The following is a 22,583-nucleotide window of genomic DNA, read 5'->3' on the forward strand; positions in this document are numbered from 1 at the left end:
ACGGCTGCTTCCTTCCAAGACAATAGCTCCTGTCAGCAGCCCCTCTTCCACGACTCAGGGTCTCACTAGGTTCAGGAAACTCCATTTCCTTCCCCTTGCCTTTCAAGCAAGGGTGGTCATAACTTCCTACTGTTGCTAGCCTCTGGCCACCTCAACCTCCAGTTTTGGTTCCCTTAACTGTGCCCACAGCTCTTGAATAGTTTCTTCATGAAAGTTTCTTGAGTCATTTGAGTTGAGTTCAGTTTCCTGCTGAGACGCTGACTGATAGATGATCAGTCATTTAAAGATGGGATGCAAAATTCTCAAAGTAAGTCCATTTGTTATTAAAAAATAAATCAACCCATAAAACCTATGAAGAAGGATGGGAGATGAGAGTTAAGTCATTCTTTACTAAACAGTTATTGAGTGCTTACTATGTGTAAGTTAGGTGTCAAGAATATCAAAATTAATGTCAGTTGCTGTTCCTGTATACAAATCAGCCGGGAGGCAGAGGTGTACACAAACTGCTCTGTAGTAGAGTTGTCGAAGCACTATGGAACGGATTTGAAATTTACTCATTCATATGCCAACTTGGATTTATTTTAATTCCCCTCCTCCCATGGCACAGAAAATGGCATGTAAAATCTAAGAGCAACACAATTGTTTTAAAATGATTATTTTCATATTCTGTCTTAGTATAAGATAATAATTCCCAACGTGGCAGTAAAAGATCTGGAGGGATGCCTACCAAAATGTTCCCAGTTGTTATCTTTGAGAAGTGGGAATGGAAAAACTTCATCACCATTTTACACCTTTCTATCTCATTTTAATTTTTTCAATTTATAATTTCAGAAATTGGTGAAACCTCTATGCACCTAAATATGTAGTATAAATAAAAGAAAGAAAGGAAATGATGCTTATGGCAGACCTCCTAAGGAGGATATTGATTTGGGCCTTAGAGAATGAGTAGGAGGAATTCATGGAGTAGAGTAGAGAAACTGGAGAGGATAAAACAGAGTCACAGACTATCTTATCTTTGTTTCAGATTGTTGTAGTACTTCCTTCACACCTGCTTCTGTAAATTAATTTGTTGATAGCATCTTGTCAGAAAACAAATATGTATTGAGTCCCTGCGCTATGCCAGTGTAATAGATATCAGGGCAGTGTAAGTTAGAGTTCCTGCTGCCAAAGCATTTACAGTCCCAATGGGGACTTAAGACATTCTCAGAACAGTTAGAGACAGCCCATGGTTAAGTGCCAAGGGGTTTGGCCCATGAAAGACCAGAAAAGCCGAGTACGCTGCCAATGTTTGAGTCTGGCAGCCTTGGAATAGTGGTGCCATTTATAAAAATGGAAAGTTGGAAAAAGAGAGCTGTTTTGAAAGCAGATATACCTATAGTAAAATATCACAGTCTATGTAAATTACTCTTCGGCTATGCAAATGAGCAGGGCTGCATATGTGATATTTAGACTGCAGGGTGCCAGGAACTATAATAATATCTACCTTTCATTGAATGTAGATGGTGCCAGACACTGGGTAAAGTCATTTGCATACATTATCATTTCATCGTCACAACAACTGTAGGAGGCCATTATGTCCCCTATTTTTCAGATGAGGAAAGTGAGACTTGGTGAGGTTAGGTCACTTGAGAAGGCCTTACAACCAGTGGGAAAGTGCAGATTAGGATTTGAACACAAGTCTATCCAACTCCAAACCACTAGGCCACTATGCTGTGTCATCCAGGAGTATTGTTAGGAACCCCGGTGGTTTTCCTTGAGTCCGCCTGCCTGCACGCACTGGCGCAAAGAAATGCACAAGCAGGAGTTTGCAGTGTAGAAAGACAAAATAGTTTAATATTGAATTGGCCAATAAGGAGATGGGGAATTTATACTCTAAACACCTGACTCCCTGATGATGTGTAGGTTACAGATTATATAGGGCAAAAATCACAAGATACCATGGGTTACTGGTTCGAGGTCACGCTGGGAGCTGATTGGTTGGAGGTGAGGTAAGGGTAATAAATCATTTCTTCAGGTCTTGAGGACAGTTCTGAGGTCTGTTCCAGCATGTCGCTCAGTCCGCTTTCATGGGAAAGTAGCCAGGGGGTTGTTCCGCCTTGGGACTCAGGAGCTGAAACATAACTTAGGTCACGATGTTATCTTCAGCTGCCAGAGGTCGGGACTGTGTGACCATCAGTCAGGTCCGGCTACTGTCTTCTGCTGCCTCGGGGTTGCTGATTATCCAGGAGAAGCCCTAGGTCATATATATGTGTGTGTGTATATATATATATATATATATACACACACATACATATATATGTATATATATATACACACACAAACACATATATATACATATATATGTATACGTATATATGTATACAGATATACGTATATGTGTATACAGATATACGTATATGTGTATACATATATACGTATATCTGTATACACATATATACGTATACATATATATATATATATATATATATATATATATATATGATTTCTGGAGCTAGGATTTAAAACGAAGTTTAATCAAAGTCGTAGAGACCCTCAGTTTCAGTATGTAGGTGATACCGACTCTGCCCTCAGGTATAAGGTGAAGGCATAGGCAGGTGTGCCAGCAGGCACTGACCACCTTCCCAGACAGGCAGCTCTCCATCACCACCCATCACACGAACATCATCGAGGGTAAACTCGGAGAAAATGATAACTGTGGACTGGAGTGGGCAGGGAAGTCTTCATGAAGGAGTTGAGTTTTGAGCCAGGTCTTAAAAAATGGATTGAATTTGAATAGAGGAGGAAATGGAGGGAGGACACTCCAAGCAGAGGAGGCTACAGATGCGAAGAGCAGGAGCTACACATGGGTAAAGCATGCGTGGAATGGAAAGTCTGGATTGGGGCCTGATGGAAAGTCAAGTATAGGAGATCAGATACGGAAGGCATGAAATGTCCTCGAATCTGTTGTAGGAAGGAAAAAGCCTTACTAGGATTTTGAATGGAGATGGGAGGGTGGTAGAAGGAGAATATCTGGCACGCTTAAAGTGATCTTTAGGAAGGCTGCAATATTCAGGATGGACTGGAATTAGCCATTTAAACTAGCCCCGATCTGGGTTGATATTGGTCTAGAATAACAAGCCGGAAAATGGAAAAGAAGGAGGTGGATGTGAGACTGTATTGAAGAAAATGAAAATTGAGATGCTTGGCAATTGATTGGATTCAGAAAGGGAGGAAAGGAAAAAGACAGGAATCTGGGATTTGACATTTGGGTGGCTGGAAGGATAATGGTGCCTTTGAGATCAGACAGCTTGCTTTTGGTGACTGTCGTGGCCATCTGTGGGGGAGAGCGAGTAGAATGTGCAGCAAAGGAAAGAAGAATAAGTGAAGGAGGATGAAGAGAAGAGCCTGGGAAGACTGAGAGAGAAGGAGAGAGGAAGGGAGAGAGCGAGCGAGAGCAAGAGTGAGAGAGTAGAGAGAGAGAGAGATCGAGATCAGGGCATCAAAGAGTCAAGAAAACGAAGGGAGAGAGGGAGGTCTCAAAAAAGTTAAAGGTGATCACAGGGTCAAATAGTATAGAGATGGCAAGAAGAATCGCAACAGGAAGGAGACCACTGACTGAGAAAATCAATATGCTACCCCCAAGTAAATCACTTTGAGCAGGCTTTTGTCTCCTAGCCGGTTAGCTTAGGTGGTTAGAGTGCAGTGCTCTTACTAACACGGTTGCCAGTTCGATCCCCACCTAGGCCACTGTGAGCTGCGCCCTCCACAACTAGATTGAAACAACTACTTGACTTGGACCTGATGGGTCCTGGAAAAACACACGTAAAAAAAAAAAAATTTAAAGTTAAAAAAAAATTTACCGAACAATAAGGTGAAGGATACTGGAAAGACGGTGGTGATTCTATACCAATGCAACTAATAGGGCTCAGGCTCAGGTGATGGCTGGACTCCATCTTGTTGGCCAGGCCGGTATTATCAGTGTCTTCTTAGAGAGGAGACAGAGGCTCAAAGACATTAATTAACTCACTCAAGGCCACATAGTGGAAGTAATGGAACTAGGACTGCAAACCAGGTCTGCATGGTCGTAAAGCACCCACAGGTTCCACCTCACCCCGGTGTCTGTGTGCACTGATGGCTCCTTAATAATGGTATGAACAATGACCATTTCATGAGCACCAAGGACTGTATTAAATAGTTTATGTATAGTTATTTTATTTTATGGTAACCTTTGAAGTAGATATTATTAATCCTATTTTACAGATGGGAACATTGAAGCTCAGAGAGGTTAAGTAACCTAACCAAAGCCACACAGCTAGAAAGTGGTTGAAGTAGGCTATATATATGGAGCTCTGGGCTTCTATTGCCTCTCAAGAATTTCTTAAAGGAAATTTCTACTTGGGTCCCACTAAGTGACCAACTAGTGCTCCAAAGCTTTATTATAAGTCATTAATTGTATAAAACCACTGTCACAGATTTCCTGGGTGATATTCAGTGGTTCGAATGCTGAGATCCTGGTGGCAGACTCCCTGAATAGCATCGGTATCACTCAAGAATGCTCTGCTGAGTTGCACTGCTTTTTCTTTATCACATTCCTTGCTTCACCCCAGGGATTGAGGGATAGTGTGTGGCTTTTGAATTTGCTTTTCATTGGGGATGGATGAGAGTTCGTCCACTGTCTTAATTGTTAGAAGGGTTCAGGCAGAATCAGGTACTTGTGGCTAGCCGGTGCCACTCCCTGGCAGTCCCAGAGGCCAGCTTCACTTTTCCTGACTGAACTCGGCAGGAAGAGGCTGGCTGGGTCGATAGAAGCATCTGCCTGGCAGTGCAGGGCCTGTGAGACAGAGCTCTAATTTTCTCCCAGCATCCTTACTGTGGCGTGGGCAAGACCTAGCGAAGGCACATCTTAGTGAGAGCAGCTTGGCTGGAGAGCTGGGCAGACATGGAGATTTCCCTGTGGAGTCCTGGGCAGAAATAAATGGGAGCTCAGTTGATGACACTGTGATTGGTAGGCCAGAGCAAGGAGGGGGCCATTAGGCCAAGTGCCTCTCTTCCCCTTGGTCGTTAGTCAGAGAGCCTCAGGGAAAATGTCAGCCTTCCTGATCTGATATAATTTCAAGCCCCCTGCTGTATAACTGAGTGATTCTCCCTGCTCATGGTCAGTAGCAGATTTTTCGCAAGGTGAAAGCAATTAGGCCTCCATCTCTTCCTCCCCTACCGCTAGGAAGAAAAGGAAGATGGAAGGGAAGCTGTCTCTGCTTCTTCCAAGGTCAGCCAGGGTGCCCTGGCCTGTTCCAGTAATTGGCTCCCCCACCTGCTCACACCTCTCACAGGTTGTCGTGGTCTCAGGCATTTTGGTGTCCCTCAGAGCAATGAAGAGGGCAGGAGCTGCTGCTTTTACATTTCTCTCCGGAACAAGAAAGAGGGCATGTCACCCTGCCCTGGTCAGGGAATTAGTTGGAACACTGTGGGCAGCTCTGGGCAGCACACACACGGAGCTGAGCTGCTCTCTCCTCTCTCTGGAAGATTCAAAACCAGGCAGGAGAAAACTCTTTGGAAGGAGGAAGAATCCAGTCATTTGGTTAAGCTATGCCAAGCATTCTGCTAGGAGTTCCTGGTCCCTGTCTTCTTGGAGCTGAGGAGAGAGCATGGTGATTGCAGGAGGTAGAGGGAGGGGACAGGTAATGAGCAGGCAATTACCAAGGTGCTGAATGTCACAACAAAGGAGGGCAAGATACCAGGGGTACCAGATCTATAATACAAGTCAGGGAAGGCTACTTGGAGGAAGAGACTTTTTTTTTTTTATAAAGATTTTATTGGGGAAGGGGACAGGACTTTATTGGGGAATAGTGTGTACTTCCAGGACTTTTTTTTTTTTCCAAGTCAAGTTGTTGTCCTTTCAATCTTAGTTGTGGAGGGCACAGCTCAGCTCCAGTTCCAGTTGCCGTTTTCTAGTTGCAGGGGGCACAGCCCACCATCCCTTGCGGGAGTCAAACCGGCAACCTTGTGGTTGAGAGGACATGCTCCAACCAACTGAGCCATCTGGGAGCTCAGCGGCAGCTCAGCTCAAGGTGCTGTGTTCAATCTTAGTTGCAGGGGCGCTGCCCACCATCCCTCGCAGGACTCTAGGAATTGAACTGGCAACCTTGTGGTTGGAGAGCCCACTGGCCCATGTGGGAATCGAACCGGCAACCTTCGGAGTTAGGAGCATGGAGCTCTAACCACCTGAACCACCGGGCCGGCCCGAGGAAGAGACTTTTGAAAAGGGATAAAATCTCATGGTAAAATGTTTGAAGGTAAAAGAGGCAAAAATTGAAAATACAAGCTTCTGATTATCCTCCACCACCCTTCCTAGTGGTAACAACTGTTAATATAGTGTTCTGTACTTTTCCAGGAATTTTCTATGTGTAGCCAAGTGTAAGTACATATATATGGCACTCTTTTTTTAAAAAAAATGGGATTGTATTATGCACCCATTTTGCTGGATACTTCTTTTCACTTCACAATATATCCAGTGCATGTCAGTAGAGAGAGCTTTGCCTCGTTCTTTTTGAAGGCATGAGGAAGTGATTTTTGAAAGGTAAAACCTGAAGAATGAGTGAGATTAGGAAAGCAAAGGGATGATTCTTTAAGGAACAGAGCCTGGGAAAAGAAAAACATAGATCTCTCTAACTATACATCCTAACATCTCCCCTCCTCCAGTTTTTAGACCCTCCTCCCTTTCTCTGCAGCCACACACCCCCCCCTTTAATTTGCAAAGCCATTCAGCTCCTTTTGTCTTGCCCCAGTCCTCAGGGAGCTTCATTCTTCATGCCAAAGCTACTTATTAAGTATTTTCCTAAACAAAGAGCCATCTACTCAGAGAAAAATTATGCCACTCCCCTAACAGACAAAAGTAGCTGCAGGCAGTTACAGTTTTAATAGCAATTAAGGGAAAAAAAGTCTGTTACACACATAAAGCACCTGGCAGTTCACAAATGGTGGTTGGTTGTTACTATTATTATTTACATGTGCTGATGGATGAGTTGGCTGCTGCAGGAACCCATTCTTCATCCTGGAGCACTCACCTCTTGCAGCTTTTAAGTGCAGAACTGGTGTTTTATTTGTCTTCATGCTCCCAGCTCTCAGCACAGGGCCTGACACAGACTAGACATGCAGGAAATGAGTGTGGAGTTGAGCACTCAAGAGCTCAAGTGTGCCGCTCTGAGCAGATACTGAATCATGCGTGCTGTGGACCTGCTGTGACATGAACCTCAATACAGACGTTTTGGAACAGTAGAGATTAAAAAAAAAAAAAAAGACTCTGGCCCTGGGGGACTTCACCATCAAGCTGGGCCTTGTGAAACATCGTATCCTATCGTATCACAAACGGGTAAAATATTGATGGTTCCTCCTATTTTTGGTTCTTTTGTCTGAGGGGAGGAGATAAGCTCCTTCCCCACTTAGGCATAAAATAGATACAGCAATGTGCACAAATCTTAAATGAACAACGGGAGTTTTATACATGTATATACCTTTATAAACGCCCACCCTCCCCACCCCTCATAAAGATACAAAATATCTCCAATACCTAGCAGGCTCCCTTGGACCCTTTTCAGGTATAGCCCCTGCTACAATAAAACCACTATTTCTGACCTCTACCACCATCAACTGTTTTTGAGCTTTTTATTGTTAAACTGAAAAATCTTTAACTTCCACAACTGAAGTCTTCTTTTAAGTAAGGTTTTATTGAGCCAAAAATGCTAGTCAAAAGACACATCTTGGGGCATGGAGTCTAAACTACCAGCAGCATGGCTAGGTAGAAAAGACAGCATGTCTGTGGTCCCAGAGTTTTGCAAGCATTTTTATATATCAAATGGGGGGAAAGGGGAAGAAAGAGGTAGTCTGAAAAAATGTATATGAGCTATAGGCAAAAGGGTGGGAGAAGGTGAAGCAGGGCCCGCTTGGGATAACAGAGTCCGTGTAAAGAAATGTGTGCTCCCCAGTGGAGTGGCTGTGGGGAGCGGTCTGGAAAGCCCACGTGTAAACAAGCAGAGGCTCCTCGAGTTAGATGGTGCCTGGCTAAAATGATCTGCAGAAATAGCCACCTGGGAATTAATCTGAAATTTCAGAAGGCCAAACAGGAATGTGAGAAGTTGTTAGCTGGTCTGCAGCCATTAACAGACTCACAGTTCTATCCCTTTCTCTCACTCTATGGCCACTGCAATTCAATTTCGAACATCTCAGAATCTTTTCCTGATCATTATATATGGAAGCACACAGCATGTATTCTTGTAGGTCTATTTTCTTTCACTCAGCATTACACCTGTAAGATTCATCCATGTCAGTATTTACTTCTTGTGTGTGTGTTCCTGGTCCCTGTCTTCTTGGAACTGTGAGTGTGTGTGAGTGTGTGTGTGTGAGTGTGTGTGTGTGTGTGTGAGTATGTGTGTGAGTGTGTGTGTGAGTGTGTGTGTGTCTGTGTGTGGTGTAGTGTACTACCATGTTTTCCCCAAAATAAGACCTAACCGGAAAATAAGCCCTAGCATGATTTTTCAGGATGAATGAACAGAAGCCCTAATGCATCTTTTGGAGCAAACCTTAATGTAAGACCTGGTCTTATTTTCAGAAAAACACGGTATTGAATGATCACACAACAATGGACATTTAATTTGTTTCCAGCTTCACCAACAATTTTTCACCAACAATTCATAGCTCTTGCATCACGACAATGCACCAGCTCACACTGCACTGTCTGTGAGGGAGTTTTTAGCCAGTAAACAAATTACTGTATTGGAACACCCTCCCTACTCACCTGATCTGGCCTCCAATGACTTCTTTCTCTACCCAAAGATAAAGGAAATATTGAAAGGAAGACATTTTGATGACATTCAGGACGTCAAGGTTAATACGATGAGAGCTCTGATGGCCATTCCAGAAAAAGAGTTCCAAAATTGTTTTGAAGGGTGAACTAAGCGCTGGCATCGATGCATAGTTTCGCAAGGGGTGTACTTCGAAGGTGACCACAGTGATATTCAGCAGTGAGGTATGTAGCACTTTTTCTAGGATGAGTTCACAAACTTAATTGTCTGACCGTGTATGTTTCACTTTAGTAAAAACTGCCAGTTTGCCAAAGTGGTTGTACCTTTCAGTGATGTATGGGAATTCTAGTTTTTCCATGTCCTTGCTAACATCTGAAATTGTCAATCCTTTTAATTTCAGCCATCTGGTGGATGTGTAATGGTATCTCATTGTTTTCCTGTGTTTACACTTGTAAGAATGATGTTGTTTACATATGCTTATTTCATGTGCTTATTGGCCTTTTCGTGCTAGTTAGCCATTTGGATGTCCTTTTCAAAAAGTCTGTTCAACCTTGATCTTCGCCTCCAGATTCTCACCTTGTGCTGATTACATCCTTGTGCTGCCTCCGGAAATCCTGCTCCAAAACTCCACACCCACATATCCAGCTGGCTCTTTGATATCTCTACCAGGATGACCCACATGTCCTTCAAGATCGACATCCCAAACTGAAATCTTCATCTCCTCTTCAGCCCCAAATTCATTTTTCTTCCTTTCTGCTCAGGCCCACTTCATGATCTGGCCCATCATCTCCATTCTCACGGACCCTGTTCACAATCTCACATATCTCAAGAAATTTGCATGACCCGTTTCCTTTCCGCATCCCCCACACCCCTCCTTGCTTTGAGACCTCCTTTTCCAGTCTCATCTTACATGCCATTTCCTCTGGCTTAGGTGTTTCCTGTGCATTCCTCCAGCACCAGTTCCTTTCTGTCATGTCACTTATCACACTGTGTTGTAATTACCAGTATCATTGCCTGAATCCCTGGATCAGACATCTGTTGTCTTTGCCTACCCAGCATTCATTTCCGGCTCCTTAGTACTCTAATTTTCCCTGGGAACCATCCTTCCATTCTCAATCTGTGTGGTTTGGGTGGGGCTGCACAAGGCCTGCATGTCACCCAGGCCTTGGCTATCCATTATCCAATTCTGGGACTGCACATAGCTGGGACACAGTAAAACATTGCATTTTTAAAAGCATGGGCTTCGAGGTTGGTCAGATGTGGGCTTAGATCTCATCTTTGCCTTTTGCTTGCTGGTGTGAACTTAAACGAGTAATTTATCCTCACTGAGCCTCAGTTTTCTCCTCTGTAGAAATGGATAAAGTCGTTGCTCCTAAGTTTGTCACCATCAAAGGGCTGCCGATCATACATATGCTATGTATTGATAGCACCCACCTTATGAGGTAGTTGAGCGAATTAAATGAGATGGTTTCTTAAGGCTCTGTGGTGGGCACAGAGAGCACTCAGTACATATGAGTTGCTATTATTAGTTATTTTACATGTAGAAGTACTTCTGATAAGCATCATAATACAGAAGAGTGCAGAATCGAGCGAGTCAATGAGGAAGGCTTTCTGAGGAGAGTTTAAGGTTTAAAGTGGATTTGAAAGCTGGGGAGGAACCTATTTTGGCAAAGAGATCAGGATGAATGTTTTGGGAAGGAAGAAGAGTGAACAGGTTTCTGTGACCAAAATGAGATAGTTGGATACGGCTCAACCCTGTCCTCGGGGCACCATTGCCTGTAGTGGGGAATCTCAGAAGCTTCTCTGGCTTGGCTGCAGAAGGAAACAGACATCTCCCACAGAGAGAAAGGGAAGTCACAGGGCTGCTCTCTGCTGGTGCCCGAGATTGGGGCTACACCACCCAGCGGACAGATTTCTGCGGGGACAAGGGAGCTGGCAGAGTGAGGCCCTGAGGGTCAGCCCAGAACTCTGGCCAAGTGGGCAGCTGGCCTGGAGGCTTCTTTCTCCCTGCAAAGTCAGCAGGCCTGCTCCAGTGGCTTCTTCCCAGATGTTCAGAATCCCTGTCTCCTATGTGCTACCCTGTGGGCTTTTCTCTAGGGAAGGGAGAGCACTACACAGGAAAGATCAAAGGGAACTCAAAAGGTTTTAAAACTCTGGACTGAGCTTCCAAAATGGTCATCAAGGGACTGTGGGAGAGACAGCCAGACAGGTTCTGCTGCTTTCTTTCTTTTTTTTTCCGGGGGGGGGGGGGGGGGGGAGGGGGAGGGTTCCGAAACCCAGTCTGCTGCTTTCTTATTGGGCCAGCTATCTCCTATCTGCCCCTATAGATCTATACTTCATCCTGTTCTGGGTGTAACTTGATTCAATGTATCAGCAGGCTCCTTTGCCTTCTGGCTTCAAGCTGGGCTCAGCCAGCGGGGAGTATGTGGAGGAGAGAGAGGTATGGCATTTTTCCCCTGACTCCCTCCACAGGCTGGCAGTGTGCCTTGATTGACAGTCACTGCTATTACGGAGGCCTCTTCTCCAAAACGCCCTCCCTCCAGGTTCAGTAACTATCTTTCCTCTGTCCCTCAGGTCTAGGGGTGATGACAGCTCCTTAGTTGTTACTAGCTCTGTGTCACCATGCTGTCCCGTGTGGTTCTCCTACACCACCTAAATGAACCCTTTTCAAATTATTCTAATTTAAGTGTGCCATCTGTTTGCAGTTTGGACCCTGACTAATACATTTGCCAAATAAGAATTCCTTTGGTTGTCTTAAGGGAGGGAGAGAGAGAATGAATACGAATATGAATTATTGCCTCATGTACCTGAAACTTGAGGTACAGACTTTAGACATGTCTGTTCAAGTGTTTAGGCAAGAGCTCAAAGCTTTCAGGCTTCAGTTTCTTTCCATCCTTTGGCTCTATTTCCTTTGGATTTGCTTTGTGTTTAGGCACTCTCTCCACCTAGGAATCCACAGCATCTCCAAGCTTCTATCCTCTCAATGTCAAGTCCAAAAACAAGTTCATTTCTCACCCAATGGATTCAACAACGTTCCAGCACTGACTTCTTATTGACTTTACAAGGGTCACAAGTCCACTCTTAAACCAATCCCTGTGACTAGAGGGATGTAATAAGCAATTGGCCAGACCTGGGTTACACACTCTCTTCTGGAGCTTGAAATAGAGGTGTCAACCTCACCCAAATCACATGGCCTGAGAGTAGGCCGAGAATGTGGGAGGGTGGTTCTCAAAAGAGAGTTATTCTAACCAACACAGGAGACATAGATGCTGAGTGGGGCAAAACCATGTCTATTCTATTTGGCTGTGTGAATTTAGATAAGTGACCTAATCTCTGAAACTTTTGCTTCCTCTTCTCCAAGAGTACTGAGAATATCTAATGATTATTGAACAGTTACTATGTGTCAGGCATTACACTAAGGGTTTTAGATGAATCTTTGTTTGGTAGGTACCATTATTTTCCGCAGTCAGATGAAAAAAACCAAGACTCAGTAAAGTAGTTTGGAGCCCAGCTTGACAGGGTTGTTGTGAGGATTAAAAGAGATATAAGAAAAATAATATAGCTAACTTTTATGTGTGCTCTTACTATGTGCCAGGCCCTGAGCCAAATGCTCTACATGGATTCTTTTTTTTTTTAAGAAGATATATTTTAAAATTTTTAGTGGGAAATATTGGATATTGCACAACAGTGTGTTTCTGCAGGGCCCATCAGCTCCAAGTCATTGTCCTTCAATCTAGGTGTGGAGGACACAGCTCAGCTCCAAGTCCAGTCACCGTTTTCAATCTTTAGTTTCAGGGGGCACAGCCCACCATCCCCTGAGGGAATTGAACTGGCAACCTTGTTGAGACCTCGCGCTCTAACCAACTGAGCCATCCAGCCGCCCCATGGATTCATATTTAATCCTTGCAACAACTCTCTCAGGTCTGGAAACACCTAGCACAGCCCCTGGTCCAGCAGGAACTCAAGGATAGTTTCTTTCCCCTTATGCTCACTTACTTTTCTCTTCATGTGGTTCAAGTATCTCCCCAGTGTTAGCCATCCTAGGCTCTTCGAGGTTTGCACAGGGTCTCTGAGCTCTTTCTTTTGCTACGTAGAAGCTGAGAAAAACCAGGCTCAGGGTCCATAAGAGACTGGAGAAGTACTGATGGAGGTCAGGGTTCAAATAGAGGAGGGCAGGTGGGAAAATAGGCATGGGGAAGTGATGGATCAATATCACTGAACAAGTGTTCTCCCCCTGAGCAGCTTTGGACACTTTTAAACATCTCTAGGGGACTGGGGTTTACCCTATTGGGGAAGTGAGAGACAGAGGGTTCATGAGTATAAGGCCCCCCAACAAGCTGGTATAGGACCGGATACATATTCTGGTTTATGCTCCAATCCCCTCGATCACTTCATCCTGAGGCTAGTCATCCATCATCTTTGTCCAGTCAGATTCCAGGACTTGATGATTCTCCCAAATGACTGTTGTTACTTGAGAGGTTCTTTGTTGAAAGCTTTGACCAAGTTTTCTCCATTGCGACTGAGGTAAAGACCGTATCTCTAGGGGCCGGCCTGGTGGCTCAGGCGGTTAGAGCTCCGTGCTCCTAACTCCAAAGGCTGCCGGTTCGATTCCCACATGGGCCAGTGGGAATCACAAGGTTGCCAGTTCAATTCCTCGACTCCCACAAGGGATGGTGGGCTCCGTCCCCTGCAACTAGGAACAGCAACTAGCAACGGCAACTAGACCTGGAGCTGAGCTGCGCCCTCCACAACTAAGATTGAAAGGACAAAAACTTGACTTGGAAAAAAAAAAAAAGTCCTGGAAGTACACACTGTTCCCCTTCCCCAATAAAAAAAAATAAAAATAAAAAATAAATAAATAAATAAATAAAAAGACTATATCTCTAATTTTTTGTGTTTCCAGCAACTAAATGCATGTTTAATTGAACTTAATAATAGTGATCATTTATTCAGAGCCTCCTGTGAACTTGTTACTTTACTGATCATCAAATTTTATCTTCACAACAATCTCGCTGCAGTTTTTTCATCCCTATTTTACAGAAGAGGAAAGTATGGCTCTGAGAAGTTAGGTGAGTTGTCTAAGGTCACAAGGCTACAAATAGCTAAATGTAAGCTAGTAAGTAGCTTGGATCACTCTCTTGAATTCCAGATTTGCATCTTTAGCTGCTTATGTGATGTATTCACTCAAATGCCCAATGGGCATCTGAAAATGACCCCATTCAAGACTGCATTCCTGGTGTCCATTCCCCTCTGACCTGTTTAGTTCATTGCAACTGCATCTTTCAGTTGCTCAGGACAAAAACCTTGAGTTATCCTTAATTTCTCTCTCATATATACCCTAACTCCAATCCTTCAATACACTGGGCCAGCTCTACCTGCAAAATACCTCCAGAACTGACCACTTTTTACTCTCTCTACTGCTCCCTTTCTGGTCCAAGCCATCATCACTCACCTGGATTACTGTAACAGCCTCCTCACTGGTTTCCCTGCTTCTGCGTTAGCCCTCTTTAATCAGATTCAGATGTCACATCTCTGCTGGAAACCCTTTAATGGGCAAATTGCTGAGTAAAAGCCAAAGTCCTTATTCTGAGCTATAAGTGGTTTTCTGAGCTGGCTTCCAGAGACTTCTCTCACCTCATTTGCTCTCTCCACCACACTCCCATCTCATCACTCTGCTACACTGGCTTGTCCTCAGACCATGTACTCTCACATCAGAGCACCTGCATAAGCTGTTTACTCTGCCTGGAAATCTCTTCCCCCAAATACCCACAGGATCTGGATCTCTTTCAGGTCTTGACTCCAACCCCATCTTCTTGGTAAGCCGTTTCTTGGATACCTTATCCAAAATTTGACACCTTCCACTGATATTTCCTATTCTCCTTCCCTATGTTATTTTCTTTTTTCTCTCCTTAGGACTTATCACCATCTAAGAGAATATACCATATTTCCCCGAAAATAAGACCGGGTCTTATATATTTTGGTTTATTGTCAGTTTTTCCACTCACATGTATGCTCCATTGCAGCAGGGTTTTGGTCAGTTTTGTTCACTGCTGAATCCCCAGATCCTTTAACAATGCCTGACATATGCTAGGTGCTTGATAAATATTTGTTGAAGAAATGCATAGTTATTTCTTTGTTGAACAAATGAAAGAATGCATTTAGAAGGAGAAATGAAGCCTGATGACTCCTTCCATTGCTCCATGCTACCTTTCCAAACTCAATGTCTCTGTGATACATAAGTAGTTATTTTTTGGGTTCTCACACCAGGCTCCCAGTGCTACAGGGGGGTTTTCGGAGGGATTAGTTATTAAATAACACCATCCTTGCTTGAAAAAGTTTTGAATCATTTGAGAAGTAAGATGAAGGAACAAGGCATATGGAGACCAAAATAGCAGGCTTGTTATTGATGACGTTGATATTGGAGATAGGTCTGCTTCCTAATATTGATCCCACACTTAGATCACCTTTACCCCCGCATTCATTGGCAGTGCCTGATATTGTAGACCTTAAGGCATAGAGAAACAGGGCAGAATGCCTCCTCCAGGAGGAGAGCTGAACAGACCAGTTTTTTCTTCCAAACTCACAGATCCATTAAGTTACTTCTCTCCTTTAGGGGAAGCCAGTGGATGCCTTTCCCATGGAGGAAACGGTGAGTGTTTCCCATCTAACAATCCCCAATTCTTTTTTTAAAAATAATGGCTTTATTGATATATAATTCACATACCATAAAATTCACTCTTTTAAGTATACAAGTTAGTGGTTCGCAATATGTTCACAGAGTTATACAACCATTCCCACACTCTGATTCCAGAATATTTTCGTTGACCCAATGTTTTTTGAAACACAAATGTTTTTAATGTTTACAAAGTCCAATTTATCTATTTTTTGTTGTGGCTTGTTCTTTTGGTGTGTAAGAAACTATTGCCAAATCCAATGTCATAACGATGTACTCTTAATGTTTTCTTCTAAGAGTTTTATGGTTTTAGCTCTTACATTTAGGTCTATGATATATTTTGAAATAAATTGTTTATATGGTGTGAGTAGGGGTCCAACTTCATTCTTTTGCATGTGGGTATCCAGTTGTTGTCTTCACACTCTTCTCTAAAATTAATTGATCATAAATGTAAGGGTTTATTTCTGGATTTTCAGTTCTAGATTTATTTCTGGATTTTCTAGGTTTATTTCTGGGTTTTCATTTGCATATGTTCTTATGCAAGTACCTCCCATTGATTATTTTAGCTATGTAATAGGGTTGAAATTTATTTCTATTTTCAAAATTGTTTTGGCTATTCTGTGTCCCTTGCATTTCCACATGAATTTTAATATCAACTTGTCAATTTCTGCAAAAAAGCCAACTGAGATTCTGATAGGCATTGCATTGATTGTGTAGATCAGTTTGGAGACCATTGCCATCTTACTCCCCAGAATGCCATCTGTTCATTCCATTCCATGTACATGAGCTTTCTTTCCATTTAGGTCTGTGGTACATTTTAGGTCTTTTATTGCTTTCAAGGATGTTTTGTAGTTTTCAGCGCAAGTCTTGTACTTTTGTTAAATTTGTTCCTAATTATATTATTATTCTTGATGCTATTGTAAGTGAAATTATCTTCTCAATTTCATTTTCAGAATGTTCATTGCTAGTTCTTATGGACTGAATGTTTGTGTCCCCACAAAACTCATATGTTGAAATCCTAATCTCCAATGTGATGGTATTTGGAGGGGGGACCTTTGAGAGGCGATTAGGTTATGAAGGTGGGGGGGCCCTCATAAATGGGATTAAGAACCTTATAAAAGGGACCCCAGAAAAAACAGCTGTCTGCAACCTGGAAGAAGGCCCTCACCGGAACCCAATCATGTTGACACTCTGATCTCAGATTTCTAGCCTCCAGAACTGTGAGAAATAAATTTCTGTGGTTTATAAGTCACCCAGTCTATGATACTCTATTATAACAGCCTGAATGGACTAAGACACTAGTGTATAGAATTTCAACTGACATTTCTTTATTGATCTTATCTCCTACAACCTTGCTGAACTCATTTATTAGTTCTAATAGTTTTGTGGGTGTTTGTGTGTGTGTGTGTGTGTGTGTGTGTTAGCATGTTCTACGTACAAGATCATGTCATATGCAAATAGAGATAGTTTTACTTCTTACTTTCCAATCAAGATGCCATGATTCCCAACTCTTATCCTGTCTTTTGTTCTTCTCACACGTAGATTTTAGGCTAATCTTCCTAGTATTTTGCTTTCAAGTTGGAGTAGGATTTGGACACTGATGTTCCAAGCCAAGTTTAGCTGCTGATCCATTCCTGTTTCTTCAGCTACAAAATTCTTTGAAGAAATGACAAATTCAAATGAGATAATATATATGAAAATCATATGTTATTTTCCCTGCACCTGTTATGTAGCAGGCCCTGTATGCAACAGAATCATCACAACATTCAGGTCCAGAGACATCAGTCACACAGAAGACAATGTGAATAATGCCCCTTGGAGACAACACGGTTGTCCTGATATCAAACATTTATCTTTAATTCTCACAACAGTGCTTTGAGGTTGATATTACTAATCTCATTTTAGATGTGAGAAAATTGGGGTTCAGAGTAGTAAAGTTATTTTAAGGTCATAGCATTGGTAAGTCTCAGAGTCTAGATTTGAACCCAAGCCTTTCGTGATTCCATTATATGAATCTGTCTTTTTGAAAAATATTATTTTAAAATTTTAAACAAATTTTATCTTGAAAAAGATACATGCACATGATAAAGAACTTAACAGTATGAAAACACAGACAGTGAAAGTGGTTCTTTCTTATTGGCATGCCCTCAGTCTCACCATCCTAGAGGCAGTCATTAGTATTAGTTTCTGGTGTTTTCTAATAGATTCTATACATAACTAAATACATGTCTATAGTTATACAGATCCTTATTGATGATACACACTCACACTTATTGACTATTACACATCTTGCTTTTTTAAATATAACTTATCAATGAATCTTGGGAATCATTCCACCGCAGCACATACAGATCTACCCCATTCTTTTTAACAGCTGCATACTATTCCATTTTGTCCAGATGCTCCCATACTGAGGGATATTTAGACTGTTTCTAGTTGTTTTGTTGTTGTTGTTGTTGTTTTGCTGTTACTAACAATTCTACAGGAAACATCCTTTTATGAATTTATTTGTATATGTCAAGCTGCCTTGGGAAATCCTTTGAAAAGTGAAAAGAACTACAAAGGACAATGGGTTTTTATGACTAAGATGATTGTAGTTATCTTCCTGCAAGCCTACCTTCTACCCTCTCGAACCCCCAGTCCTGATGGTCAGTGCTCTCTAGCAGACAGGAAAGCTCTCCATCACTTGCTCTAGCAGTTGGAAGAGAGTGTCTCCTGCGAGCCCCTGGCTTGGAGTGGACAGCATTAGCCTGATGGGTCTGCTGTCATTAGGCTCAGCCTGGCTGAGCCCAGGTCATGGCCTGTTTTGGGGTGGAGTGCTGAGCTACTGATGCCGGTGTGCAGCACACTGATGAGTGCAGGGGTAGCCAGAAGTTATGCCTCTGGGATGACCTTGGCCATCCCGGTGCACTGGGTGCCGCGGTTTAGCTAGATCAGGCTCTGACCTATTCTGACCAGGAGAGGGCAGTAGTAAGCTGCCTAGCACTTGTGCCAGGCTCATGGAAGGCTTCCTTCCTGTACAGGTCGGTTCTTCTGTCTGTAGCAGCTCCCCAGAGGACTGGGCAGCCAGGCAAATCTCCCTATTCTTGAAGAAGGAAGATGTGTTAGAGGAAATCTAACACATGTGCATTGAAGGACAATGTAGGAGAAAATAAAATCAAGGTAGCTGCTCCCCACCCCTGACAATAGCTTTATTTCCCCCCCACACACACACAAATATAATGCACACACACTATAAAAAACTCAAATAATATATAAAAGTACAAAGAAGAAAAGAAAAAACCGCCTGAAATCCTATAGCTTGAGATAACCACTGTTCACATTTTGGCAATATTTTGTAAACCTGCTTTATTTTTTTTACCCAGTAGATGCTGTGGCCATCTATTCTTGTCAATACCTTTAATGTTAGAAGCCTCAGGACTTGTACTTACATAAACGCTGTTTCAATTTTTCTACCCAAGTTACCCCAAAGGCAGAGAAGATGAATGAATGCATTGCTGGGCGGGTGGTGTGAGACAGTGTGTGGTGCTGGAAAGTAAGAGAGTGGGAGACACTTCTTTGACATATTGGGCTATTGACTTAAAAATTCAGACGAATCTTGTATTATACTTCATAACATTTTGCATTCTACTCCATGTTTTTTTTATTTCAAAATATTGTCTTTGCTCCTCCAAAGCTTCGTAACATTCTGTTGTATGTATGTACCATCATCTATTAAGCGAAACACAGTGTTGGACATTGAAGTCATTTCCAATTTTTCTCTAGTATAAACATTACTGCAATGAGCATTCTTATGCATATGTATTTTCTCTTGTCTGATTTCATATATCATTAGAGTAGAGCTCTAGAGTGGGCACTTTTAAAAACAAAGATATTCCTTTCCTCCTCAGTGCTTTTGAAAAACTGGTACAAATGAGATGAAAAAGGTGCTGATGGGGAGAGGGGTTGTCCTTTTCTAGTCCTGACTGGGACCTAATGGTGAACTGGCTGTAGGGTTGGAGGCAACCCCCACCCTGACCCTCCCCCGCCCCGCTTCAGCATTTAGCACATACTGATTATACGGCTTCTTGGTGCCCAGTGCTGTACTAAGCTCTTGTTTCAACCATATCTCATTCAGTCTTCACAACAACCTGGTAGGGTAGGCATTCTTGTGCATTTTACAGAGCCAGTTCAGTTTGGCCAAGGTTACACAGCTAATAGTTGGATGTGGAGTGTTTCGATTCAAGAAGCCAGAGTCTTTGTCAGCCTGGTGAACAGGGCATCTTGGCTATAGACTTGTTCCTAGGACAGTTTTCTAAAAACCTTTTAGTTACAAGTCAAAACAAAACAAAACCCCCCAAAACACTAAAGCTATTTTAGTGTTTTTTTTAAAAAGGAGGACGGTGGGGTGGGGAGAGAATTATATGCACACAGAGAAATCTCATGGAATGCAAGAGGAGAAGTAATTGGTCTCATGAGGAATGAGGAAGCAACTCTCTTTCCCTGTTGCTCCTCTCCTCTCTCTCTCTCTCTCTCTCTCTCTCTCTCTCTCTCTCTCTCTCTCTCTCTCATTACAGCCTCTGGCCTCTGCTTCATGGGTGCGTCAGCCTCATTCTTCTTCAGCAGATCAGCTTCTCAGCTGCTCCACGAATGTGATCTTCTCCCAGCTCCCACTTTTACATCCGCTCAATTTAAGCATGCAGCTCAGACTGAACTAGGATCTCTCAGTCCTACCGTGTTTCCCCGAAAATAAGACCCGGTCGTATATTAAGGTTTGCTCCAAAAGATGCATGAGGGCTTATGTTCAGGGGATGTCATCCTGAAAAATCATGCCAGGGCTTATTTTCTGGTTAGGTCTTATTTTCGGGGAAACACGGTAAAAATAAATCTGATCTGATTACACCATGATACATGTTCACTTCTGGTCCAACCAGTCGTGACCTTGGGGTGCAGGGTTCGGAAGTACAAACGTGGATGCTGGTTTAGTTTGTGGGTAGGGGGCAGTTCTTCGAAAAAGGGGATCATTGTGGGCTGGGAAGATTCCTACAAAAGTGTATGTTTATGTCTACTATAACTCCCTATGTATAAAATCCAAATGTTAATCAGCACTCTTTTGGATCTGAGTGACAGAAACTCAAGATGACTTAAACAAAAAAAGGGAATTGATTTTCTCTAACAGAAGAGTCAAGGGCTTGGCTTCAGGCACAGCTAGATGCACTTGCTTGAAAAATGCCATTAGGAACCTCTCTCTTTCCATTTCTCAGCTAGATCTTTTTCTGTGTTTGCTTCTTTCCTTGGTAGGCTTTTTCCTCGTGGTGGTAATATGGCCACTAGCAGCTCTAGGCTTATATTCTCATGCCTTAGCTTTCTCTGTGGAAAGCAAATTTCTCCTTTCCAATCATTTCTATGATGATTGGTTTTGATTGAGTTATAAGCCCATCCTGAACCAATCACTGTAACCACAGGATAGTTTTCTCTGATTGGCTTGCCCTGGGTCACATGACCATTTCAAGCGCTGACGCGGAAAGGCCACATTGAGTGGAGTGGGGGAAAAACAGTTCCCCAAAGGAAAAATGGGGTGCTATTCACAGAGATTCCAGAAACTACTATTTTAAAACAGTGAATTGAAATTTGCGCTAGTAACCTCCTAGGACATGTTAAAGAATCCTGGTGGAGGGTGTGGAGATGCCTTTCATTTTTTTACTTAATATACATTTATTGAGGGTTCTATGTGTGCTCAGCACATACAACAGTGAATCAGAGAAAGTCCGTATTCTCATGGAGTTCAAATTCCAGTAGTGTACCAACAAATACATGTTTCGTGAGCACCTACTATGTACAAAACACTGTTTCCATTCCAGTTCCTGTCCCCTCCCTTCCATATAAAGAGAGATAAAATGTGGTCTTTTCCTGTAGGAGCTTACAATAGACCAGGGCAGATAAAATCGTGATAAATAAGAAGAAGAAATGGTACATGCCCAGAGAGTTATACAAACAAAGTGCTGAGAGGGCTGGGCTGAGGGGGAAATTCTACTGCTAATGGCACTACTACTACTGAAAGAGTTAACATTCACTTAGTGCTCACGGGGCGCCAGGCATTGTGCTAAGAACATTCTGAGCGATGTCTCCCTTCATCCCAATAACAACCCTATGAAGAAAGTACCCCATTTGACAGGAAGGAACTGAGGCTCAGAGAGGTGAGGTGACTTGCTGAAGAGCACACGATGGCGAGTCTCAGAGTTGGTACTTGAACCCAGGTCTGTCTGACTTCAGAGCCCGTGATTTTAACTATGACATAGTCCTGGGCCTGGAAAGAAGGGCAGGAGGTATTGGGCCAGGAAACCTGGACTTGTGGTATACCTTGGGGGCAAGGAGCCTGCAGGAACAGGCTTTATTCTTCCCTCTACCCAGAGGGCTTTCTCTGCTTCTCCATACAAATGGCAGAGAGTGGCTGTCCCCAGTTTTGGGTCCAGTGCCTGCACCTGACCCTCTGGTTCTGATTACAAACCGGCAGCCCTGTAGGCCAAATATGATGCATAAGATATTATTAGGCTGTGGCATTTAAAAGAAGGAATTAGTGCCCAATATTTAAAAATTGGGAAATTTGATGTAAAATCTGGAAAATCACAATATCTGTCAAGTCTGGGCCTATACTCCCATGGCAACCATCTGCTAGAACAGAGTAGCAGCTGCTACTTTCAGATGAGGCCCAGACTCTCCATTTGCCACAATTGCCCATTCCCCGTTGTCTCTCATTGGGCTATTTCACTCATTTTCGTTACTGATGTGACCCTTAGGGGCATTTGAATTAGAGTCACTATGTCCCAGTTTCAGAGTCCCAGAAGATAGAATTCAGCCCAGCTTGGGTCAAATGTGCACCTCAGGTTCAAAACACCATGGTGATAGCAGGGCAGGTTTCGGTGAGGTCAGCCTGGAATCTAGGGGTGCCTCTTCAGCAAGGTCTATAGGCAACAGCGGGTCCTCAGAAAAAGGACTGTAGTTGGGCAGACGCTCCAAGACATGTCTAGTAGAAAGGGGATAGAAATTCAGGCCTACAGCCCACTGATAAGGTGTGTAATCATCTAAACTCCAAGTCATGATGAAGGCCTAAACCGCAGCAGAAACAGCGGGGATGAAGGTGGAAGGGGGAGATA

General features: G+C 43.0%; 1 long non-coding RNA gene across 2 annotated transcripts in view; it reads left to right on the plus strand.

Moving 5' to 3' along the window:
* LOC308501370 overlaps positions 1 to 22,583 on the plus strand; it is a 39,478-nt gene that overhangs the window by 11,755 nt on the left and 5,140 nt on the right. For both annotated transcript variants that reach the window (XR_013993876.1, XR_013993877.1), the window contains exon 4: positions 8,809 to 9,001. This is a non-coding gene — a long non-coding RNA (uncharacterized lncRNA). The remainder of the gene's footprint in view (positions 1 to 8,808; positions 9,002 to 22,583) is intronic.

The sequence above is a fragment of the Rhinolophus hipposideros genome, assembly GCF_964194185.1.
Source record: "Rhinolophus hipposideros genome assembly, chromosome: 8".
In the NCBI taxonomy this organism is placed as follows: Eukaryota; Metazoa; Chordata; class Mammalia; order Chiroptera; family Rhinolophidae; genus Rhinolophus; species Rhinolophus hipposideros.